An 11334-nucleotide genomic window follows, 5' to 3' on the forward strand; every position below is an offset into this window, starting at 1 on the left:
ATATGCTATTTGGTAAGAGAAAATAAGTTTTCTCAACCATTGTTGCATTTCTGTACAAATAATAAAAATAGAAATTATTTTCTAGTTTCTAGCGCATTTCGAACACACCTTTTCAGTGTATTTAATAAGACTGTGAGATAATATTAATACACAAATAAAAAACTGTGACGATTACATAATAAAACTTTACTTATTATTAATTTCTGAAGTCCGTATAGGAATTCGTGTCATTTTTATCTGAATAAATTGACATTCAACATACTATACTAACCCCATTAATATCAGCAGTAACCACAAGACGGAAGTTTCTGCAATACAAATAGCAGCGGTGTTAATCGCCATATTTTCCCAGACTAATTTTCTCCCTGAACACCTGGAGATCGTTCAGGGTTAGATATAACACGGTCAAATCGTATTTTCTGACCGGATGTCCCGGTATCGCGCAGCGTTACGACTTAAAGCAATATTCTGGCGCACGAGTTTCTCCTTGTTCTCGCGACACCCGGCTTTGTTTCGGTTTATGCTTCCGCAACGCGTCGCAAACAAACCCGAAATTCGAGAAGACGATACCAGCCGGCGAAGGAGTCTGCAGTATCTCGCGGCGAATTAAGACTCGAGTAATCCGAGATCCCTGGGCAAATTTCCTCTGTTTGCCGAGGGGGTCAGTTCCAGCAGTACTTTGGTCACTTAAGACGATTGCTGTTTTCCTTGCGGCGGATTAGTTGGCTCACCGGTGGCTACGGTCGTTTGCGGTGGCTGGAAACCGTGTAGAAAAGTTGTCGAAGGTGTTGGGACCTTTGTCTCAACGATCCTCGACGAGCAATGTCTTGTAAATTGAGTGTAAAATTGTTCAACAACGGTTAGAAGTTCCTTTTTCAGAAACTAAAAATTCTAAACGGTGGAACTGTTTTACCAAAAAATGTAGATTTCAACGAGAAAGCGCATAAAATCGTGTGCTGTAAATATTTAATCAATAAGTCAAGGTTTTACATATACAGGGTGATTTTAAGAGAAAGGAATATTATTATCTCTGTCAAGATACCTGGAAGAGGATATCAAAACGGTACTTAATCGTGGACTACGTGGAACACGTCTTAAATAGAACGTGACCGACTTCCGATATTATTTCCTCTTCCCAGAAATGCAATTAAGGTTGCTTAAAGCTACACGGTATAAACGAGTAGTCCTCATCTTTTCATTATTTCGACGAAAAAAAATTGTAATGATCGAAAGTGATTTATACAAAAAATTAATTTTTTTGTAAATGCATCTAATAATCTTATAGGTATCCCAAACAAATTTTATGATTCCAAATACAGTAAACTATCGATAAGTGTTTGAAGACTCCTCGAGAATTTTTTAAATTTAAGGGTAATAAGAAGGTCGTGAACGTGAACTAAGAAACGGTTATTGGGACACGGCGATAAATCGCAGGGGTTACGGCGTAAAAATGCAACTTCTCTTGGATCGCGCGAATATTCCGCGCGATAATGCATAACCAGATGAACGTTCGCCGTGAAATACGGCGGAAGCTGTTAGTGTGTCCCACCAGAAATTTCTGCGCATTGTACCCCCTTCAAGAGCTCGGTCCACGCGAAATTCTCACGGAAAATCGTCTGTCCAACCCAAAGTCACGCGCGATCGTTATTTCGCGTAGCAGATTGAAAAAGAAATTCCGGGACGCCCTTTACATTGTGTTTCTCGATCGAGTATCCTCTTCCGGCCAAAAAGCACAAAGGACCTCAACGGGTAAAACGTAATATTTACGGGATTTATTTTTCAATTTTACCGTCGCGTCGGCAAGCACAAAGCGACGCATCGTTTCGGTACTCAGAAATTCAATTTCAGAACCCGGCCAAACAATGGACGGGCATGATAATGCAAACACACGCGAACCCGTGGCAGCTCCCTGTGATTTACTTTCGATCACCGAGCAATCCTCTGGAAACTTGTCATTACACGAGTGAAATAATGAGGATCAGGACTTTTCTGAAGAGACGCGACTCGAAAATCGAGAACCACGAGTTTATATAGCCCATAATTGCATAAAATCTGAAGTCTAATTATATAATACATATCATCGCTAAGGTCCATAAAATACATACCTGAATCAAAACATTATCATAAACTCCGCAAGTATAATATGTATTTCTTGGAAATTTCTCGGTAACAAGGTTCACGTCAGATAATTTCCAGTTCGAGACAAAAACATTGAGAAATTATTACTCATCCACAGATTGTGTAAGCATCTTAAATGATTTCGGAAGAAAATTCTAAATGCAAGGACTCCTGAACTGGCGTGATAATTAAAATAATCTCTCCAAAGTGCCTGTATCGAACGGTTCCCATCTCGGAGCTACTTCGCTCGTGAATGATTCAAGTTACAGCGCAATCTGATATACATTTCATGAAAGAACACCGTCGTAATCTTCGAGTATTCGAGAATTTAAAAAAGTAAGCTTTCCCGATCGATGAATAAATAATTACTCTCACCCCTCTCCCTCAATCGCCGTGAAAGCATCCTGCCGAAGATTCATCCCCAGGACGGTGCACTCGCTTTAAAGTAACCAGTCTATGTGCAACTGGTGCTAAATGATTTATATAATAAAATTCTTCGCCTGCTTAGATCGGCCCAACATATTTCGAGAAATAGGTGCACGGAATTAAAAAAGGAAAATGTGTTTACCAATACACGGGGTTGTTTCGGTGGGGTTGACCTCGAAACGAACAGCACAAAGATAAACGAAAATACAAAAAAAAAACAAGAAGAAAAGTAACATGAGACCTCTGCAGATTGGACTGCAGCGAACGCCTACCATAGTCGTCGAATTCACCACGTAGCCGCGCTACCGTCGCCCTAATAATGGGGTGAGTAGGGGGTGAAACGGGGATGATTCGGGCAGTAGCATGCCGCCCTTCGTGCCGTGAACGTCGTGGAACGGAAACAGAACGCCGAACGCTGTCGTTCTGCCGACTGGAAGCTCAACGTTCACCCCCCCTTTCAACCCTTAAAAAGAAACCAGAAAAAATCCAGCTTCAAGAAACAAGTGTACAGGTGAGAAAATTTTAATTTCTCCACTTTGAACCACTTTGCAATTCGAATGAAGGATGTCAGTGTGACAACGTGGTTGAGATGTACCGTGAAGAGAAGCCGTTAGTTGCGCGGAGGGTGGGGGGTGGTTGCTTTTAATGGTAATTAGACAGTGATAAAAGGGCGTGACAATCCGGCACACAGTGGGGACAAATTTCGTTGAAGATACATTCGCACAGAGTGCCTTCCACTCGACTCGAAGCTCTCTAATTAACCACAAGTACACCCCCCATCGTTTATCCCCTTGAGGCCGCAGGTTGTTCCATGGTACTTCGCGGATGGGCGGGAACATCTTCCTCCAAAGTTCGAATTTCAACGCGATACCGCCACACGCAATCGCCTTTGGTTCGCCTCGACGAATCACGCTGGATCTACAGCTATTGTTCCCTCCTGTTCGCGAAAAGTCTCGCTAATTAAACAGCCCGCGGCGTCTTTAAAGAGAGCGGCCACGTTACTTTTCTGGACACGTGAAACGAGAGCTGTTTTGTGGAATTATTCAGGACTTCTTTCAACGTTTCTGTAAAACGTTTTGGTTAGTACACTTGGCCGCGTTAAATTAATAAAAATGTTTCTGTTTAATGAGGCTATTCCTTATTTGGAAAATATTCACTGCAGACTTTATAAGTTATAATTTTGTAGTACTCTTTTAATTTTAAACGCTGGTTGCTTTTATTAACCCTCCGAGACCCTCCCTGGGTCTTTTATGACACAAGCGAAATTTCTTTGAAACGAAGAGATTGTTATTAAACAAACTTTTAACATCCAATTTTAAAAGCTATTGGATCGTGTAATAAAGACCCTGGGAAGAAACCTGGAATTTTTTTCAGATTTTTTGGAATTCTATAAAATAAATAAGTTTGGATATAAAAAGCCCAGAGGATGACGGAAGAAATAAAAATAAGGGGGGTCGCGGAGGGTTAATCTGCTGACGTATATTTTCCAAGAATACTTAATTCTGTGTGCCGATAATTGCCTCTGTTAATTTCTGTATAACTTATACACGATTATCGTGCGTCAGGGAACACGTATCTCGATAATTTTATTCAAAATTTCACTGCTTGTACATAGGCAATCATGACTGAAAAATCGCCTGATTAGCATGTTAAGAAAAAGAATCGACCAACAGGCGCGACGTATAACAGGACCCGAATGCTTCGTGAATATTTTAAATAACGCAATTTCTCAGGTGTGGAGCAAACTTTCCTCGCGACAGATCGATTACCCTCGAGAAAGGAAAAAAAATCATTAAATCTGAGGGTGATTAACGCGTGACCCCAACCCAACTTGAGTGTCGGTTTACTTTTCCCTCCCAACACGGCCCAAGATCATTGCAAACTTAGCATCGATCTAAGTAGATAGAGCCGTCCGACGTGACTTATTGATAGAACTTCTAGCGAGTGATAAATGACTCGGTTAATTTTTACTCCCTTGGTTTTTCTCCTATATCCTGGCAGGACGTCAGATGTTCCGACATGGACGGTAACTAGAGGGGAAAAAAAGAAAATAAAAGAACCAAGCGACTTGTTTCGTTTAGCCAGATGAAACACGCGCATCAATGGGCCCATTCAATGCCAGCGTGAAATCCGAATTCCTCGATCTGGGTTAACAGCTGCCGCCGCTTTAGCAAGTGGCGTGGACTCTTATCCGATCCATTATTAATCATCGTTATCGCGTGACACTATTTTTCCGTGGTTGAAAATTGAGCTTCCCTCGAAACGATGATATTGCTAACTCGTCGAGAGAATTAGAATTCTCTGAAAGTAGATTCCAGTGTATATTAATGAAATATAATCCTAACTAAAGACCATTCCAGAGACAAACCGAAATTTTTATTTCACTGTCACAATCCAATGGCGAATTTTCGAAGATCTAACGTTTGAATACCTTCAATTGACAGTAAATGGCATACACGGTACCGGAAAATAACATTCAGTTGTTTATTAAAATTGTTACACGGTTGTTGGATTGCTTCTTCCTGACACTAATCGCCCGATTGTTAAGGATTAATCTTCGTTCCATATTTTTTATTGTATCACACTCTATCGTTTCTTTATAAGCGAGAGTAAAAAGTGAGTATACACATTAAAGGTATGAGATTCATTCAGATTTATTTCTCTCAATTTAGAACCTAACATTTCGCATAAATGCTCTATTACATTGAAATCTGGTGACTCTACATTTACCATATTTAACGATATTTACAAAATTGTGCGGTTATAACTTTGACTTTTTTTTTCACCAATTTTTTAACTGCTTATTCATCCATGATCTCACAATAGTAGGGTGCGACAAAAGTATTACACGAACCTCACATTTGTAAGGTGTATACGTAATTTTGACTCTCACTGTAGTTCGATCTGTAGCAATACCACGAGGAACAGGAATGCTTATTGAAAACTGTTCCCAAGCCACGGGCCGGATCACACCCTCGCTTATTGGAAGTTTCAATCGATAATCGAAGTACGGGACATTTTTGTATCCGCGATATATGACTGCCCGATATCAGAATTCACTGAATACGTAGGTATATATATGTATCCCGGGATACTTCCCGCAGTCCTTGCTCGAATTACTGTGAAAGCAACGGAACTCTCGGCGAACTCGTACGCCATTGGGAAACTGCTTGCCGTGATAAAAGACCCAACGTAAATGTTCGTAATTAATTGCGTATGGAAGCCGGAAATTATCAGCCTTCTCCACATATAGCTCCGTAACTAGCAGAGTACCATTGAGGCCTAATAGTCTTAACGTCGATCAAACCTGAAAGCTCTGCGTGAATGCTTGGCGAGTACCAAATTCGATCGTGATCGAAACGAAGATCGAATACTACTAGCAAATAAAACGAATAAGGAAAACACTTAAGAGATTTTGTAACTATTAAAGTCGAATTTTAAATGATAATAATATTAATGAATATTCGACAGATGAAAATTAGATTTTTAATATCTATACCTTTACATAAAAGTTGAAAGGTTATTTTTGCACTTAGTGAATTTGTTACTCGACCGCGGGGAACATTGTCCTCGAGGAACAAGAATAAGTTGACAGTTCATAGGAATAACATAGGTCACCGTTTATTTTTCGCACAAGAATGCTACGTGAAAAATCAACGAGGAATACGACCGACTTTTCTGTTTCCAATTTAAAACATCTCCACGACCTCGGTCCTTATAAATACACAATTCTTCTCATTATAAAATCTTCATTATAAAATCCTGTCGAAAGTTCACGCAGTGATAAAGACACGTGGTCGAAATATCCTAACATGAAAGTCACGATATAACTACTTATCGAGATCAGGAAAGGAATTCCATCCGCTGAGAACGCAGAGATACGTGGATGGAAAAACGAACGCGTATGGAATCGAGAAAAGTGGCTTGCATCCTGCGGCATCGTTGCATCACGATTATTTTTAGTCTTTCCCGGAAATGTGAAATGCAAGCCGGAACGCCGATAAAAAATTACAACATTCCTCCTATTGTAACGATAACAATAAAGGAAGGTTTGTCCGATGGGGGGGAAACAGCCAACGATGACTTTTGCCAGTTCGGTGTCCTACAAGGGGTGGAACGGCTGGTCCGATGATCGAGGAACAGCAAGAGATTACCATTGACGCGGTACAATGTTCCGAGTCTTTTATTTTTAGCACAAAAGCTACCAGGGGAAGGCGATTGTGTACGCGTCGTTTGAACGAAGGCGACATCGTCCCACGATTATTATTCATCCCCCCCCCCTAAACCCCTGTTTCCCGCCATTTTTCTTGACACGAGCGTTTTGCTGGTGGCGGCAACGACAGAAAGGGAAAAGCAAACAGGGGGTTGGACGGTTACCGCTAATTACTTGACTTCTCGCCGTGGAATCGCGTGGCAAACGTTCGCCCCTCTCTATTTACACCGTTTCATTGATCCGTTGGAAAAACTGCGAGACTTTCAGGCGACAAATAATACAGTTCATATCAACAATGTTTGTTCAATTACTGTGTATTTTTTGTATTCCCTGCGTGCAACGGGAAATTGAAAAAAAAATCCAATATGCATGGACTTGCATATGGACTGCCAATATACACGAACTCCAACAAACAAGGTTTTTCTACAGCTAACTGTTCGATCGAAATTTTGCTTGCAAAAATGTTTATCTATACAAAAACTGAAAGGTACCTTGAAAACTCTAGAAAAAAAGGTTGCCAAAAAATTTTGTACAACAATTTTAAAGCTCTCCTTAAATCATGTTACACTTGGCAAACAAATTTTCGATCGGACAGGTAGCAGTAGAATAATCTAAGCTGATCACGTTTCGTGGTCCATCCTGTAGAATGTGATCTCTGATGATCGTGAGATCGATTCGACCCTGATATGAATTTATTCAAGAACGAATGATGTCTCGTGCGTCACTCTAGAATCTAACCGAATTAATTGGTGCATGTCAACGATAGGTGTTCAGCCACGCGTGAAACCCATTCTCACGAGCCTCCTCCTCGAGGTGAGTGAATTAAACCTGCCACTTATTGCGCGCAGACAAACGCACCGGGGAAAATTAATTTCGCGAACACGTATGGAAATCACGGAACCGACACGCTTCAGCGATCACCGCTGTGGAGCTCATCGGTGCGTGAAGTAGAAACAGACATGACCGATCAGACCATTCAGGATACCGTGGAGAATCGAAAACCATTATGAAATTGCGTTATTCTGTTAATTAACGAGTACAGAATGACACATTTTCCATGATATTTTTGGTGTAAAAACATTATCATTATTAATTAAAACGATACGGGATATTCCGTCTTCATATTAACAAAAATTCAGAGGTAGCTGAAAGCTCGCTCAACGAAATACAGTACGTGGCATACCTATAAAACCATCCTACAATTTTCAATCCTTATATATTGTGGTTAAAATAAAAGCGAACCACTTTTTTCTAGGGTATATAACCTATTCTGTTCTGGAGAAAGATTAATTAATGCCATATGGATATTGCATTAGATTGTTATCTTTCTATACAATATCAGCTTTCAAAACTGGTCACCAGAATTTTTTCTTCGCCTCAAACATTTAGACAAGGACAATCCAACATTATGCCACGACACGTGCAGCTGCGTGAGACGTTAATGGAGTGGATCAACAGTGAAGTTAAAAAAAAAAATATGCGTCAATTCCGCGGATTAGCCTGTCGATACGAAATGTTCCCAACGTTCCATTTCAGCTATTTGTAGGTCAATCGAAGGCTCCACGAGGTTCGGTCTCTTTCACGTTCGATGTGTAAGAATAATCGCGTGTCCAAACCAATCGATAGGTCTGACCATTGTTTAACTCATTACGTTGTTTATTGACATAAACCCTTGTCTAATATGATTACAACATATTCAACACTTATTTAATTACATCTTCCATTTAATGACAAGTTTTTGGTCCACAAGTCAATTATTTTATAAATTTCATCTTTACAATTATCAATTAATGAAACTTGAAAGATAATTTTATCCTACTGCATAAGAATTCAAAACTTTCGCTATACTGATCCTGACCCGTGTCTGACTGGTCACGGTACATTCTACTTACAAGGGAAAATACCGAACTCACACCGATTCTAATGAAACTTATGTGGGAGACAGTTCTCCAAAAAATATTCCATACGTATTTTTATGTATTCGCCATCGTCCATGTTAAGGGGGTGATAACAGCCCCCAAAATTGAGGGATGAAAATATATTCTTTGGAATATCTCGGAAACTAGAGGGAGTAGGAAAAAGTTTTTTGTTTGAAAATTGTGTGTTTTCGAATGGTGAATTTGATTGCATAAGAGACCCTAAGAAAGAATTATTTCCTTAAATAAAATATTAAAAATTAAAATTTTTTGTTTAATATTCTGATGTGGCTAAATTCCCCATTCAAAAACACACAATTTTCAAACAAACGACTTTTTCTTACTCCTAGTTTCAGAAATATTCCAAAAAATATATTTTCATCCCTCAATTTTGAGGGCTGTTATCACCCCCTTAATGTGTACGATGACCGGTAAATAATAATACGTATCCAATATTTGTCGGACGACTATCTCCCATAGAAATTTCATTGAAATCGATGGGTGCGGTTTCAGTAGTTTCCCTTGTTAGATCCTACACTCATGCCAGTGAGATACACAACCAGTGTTCAACTGAATTTCGACAATGTCAGCTGTAAATGTAATCTATGGTCGCAATGGGCACGACGTCACGTTCGCTAGAATTCGATTCAGCTGTGGTTCGGACAGCGACTGTCTCGAGACAAGAATTTCAACCCAGTACCTCGTTACAGTTACACCTTCATAGGGACAACTAAGTAACCTTAATGAGCAGACTCCAATATCACCGAAGAACAAACTCCTATCTTCTGTATTCACTATCGTCTACCAACAAAACGGTCAGGTGTACTCGTAAAAAAAAGTTTCTGAAACAGTTGATCGTTTTGGAGGAGAATCACGCGGTGATAAAGGCGAAAAGTTCACGGAAACGATAATGAGAGCCCATTCTGAAGCAATCCAACTCCTCGCATCCAACGAATTCCTGGAAAAGCCGTCTGTTCCGCTCTTATTACCTTGAAGATTTTTTTTTATCTCATCTCGCTGTTCACGTGGCTGGAATCGTAAATGGTTACTCCCTAATGAATTAAATTGTAAAAATATTAAGAGTGAAAAACGGCAGAAATGGAAAGCTCCTTATTAAAACTTTTCCAGCCCCGCGTGAAATTTGAACGAATGAATTGTTCTCGTGTCGGATTTTACTTGTTACATATTCATATTGTAACACAAACAACTGTTTCGTTAATTCGTTTCGTTGATCGTCCGACCGTAATTGAGGTTCACGAGTGTCTGCTTCATTAATTAATGAAACGTTACGGAAAATTTCGCCGCGTGGAAAAACCATGTTGAGCTTTTGACGCACGCGTTTTCCGCCACGTTGCTTTTATTGTGAAATACTCCGATACACTTTTCTGTGAAATCAGAAAAAGAACGAATGAATCTCGTGTTCAGCTGCGAGGGAATGTTTCATATTTATACATTTTCAAAGAGCTGCCTTTACCGTTTCCACGGACGATACTTTTTCCCTTTCGTAGTTTCCTTATACCGTGGATTATATTTTACAAACTCGACAATCGTATCCGAGGAAAATATCACCCGTTGCTTGATAGTGAACCTCGCGAGACTCATTTGCGTAATGCCTGTGAAGAGAGCATCCGTTCGAAACAAAAGCTTCTTTATCACGTTGTAACGTCACCTACTGTCCCGGAATTTATGTTTCCGTCCGGCTTAACGAGTCCTGTACATCTTGATACGCCAGGGCAGTTTCTTGGGGATCATAATTTTAAATTTTCGTCTATTGCTCGTGATAAATAAAACGTCGGGGGAACGAATCCCCGTCGTCAATTACGTCTCCGAAGACAATTTTAAACGATCCAATTAAGCTAGATGGTTTTCACGTCAGAACGAGTCGTGTCTACCAACAAAAAATTAAAAAATCGATTCTAGACGGCGCCACTTTAACTTCTTTCGTATTACGGTAAATCAATTATTACAGAGACTTGGATCAACCTTAGTTTCCAAGAAAATATTTGTGGAAATCGCCACCAGAATGAACAGTGTAACAATCTCTCAAAGACACTTTGACACGGCTCGTAAATTACATATTGTAGCTCATGATGTAACAACGTTAATTCCAGCACAGCCAGGGACCGAAGGTGTATATCCGTGTAAATTGGCGGATGTAAAGCTTGCGTGTCTCGTAACGTTGTACGCACGGGGCACCGCAAGTATGCGTTATAATTATTTCATTTATGGAGCGGGGTAATTTTCAGGCGGAACACGACCTCTATGGATGATGCGACGTGTGATTCCAGAATGGTAAAATGCATGGGGATTATTGAACATCCATCAAGAACTAGTCAAAAACCAGGGAAAATCAATAATAACGATGAAAACGGTTACGAATTAACGGATCATTTATACACGCCCCGTGTTTCGGCAGCAATTAAATAATTCACTTGTAATTGACTTTTGAAAAGTCAATGGAAACGGTGGAATACACGTTTTTATCTTCGTACACTGCGTATTTTGTTAACGTGTAATTGCTGTGAGACGAGAAGTTTCAGTTGATATTGTGCAGGGTGTACCAAAAAGATAAGTGCCCCAGATTAACTGGAAAGGACGAAGTTTTAGGGATCATTTGAAGGTCAAATCAGGTACTAAAAATGGAAATGACTTCTAAATTTA

This window comes from Dufourea novaeangliae, unplaced genomic scaffold, assembly GCF_001272555.1.
Source record: "Dufourea novaeangliae isolate 0120121106 unplaced genomic scaffold, ASM127255v1 scaffold133, whole genome shotgun sequence".
NCBI lineage: Eukaryota > Metazoa > Arthropoda > Insecta > Hymenoptera > Halictidae > Dufourea > Dufourea novaeangliae.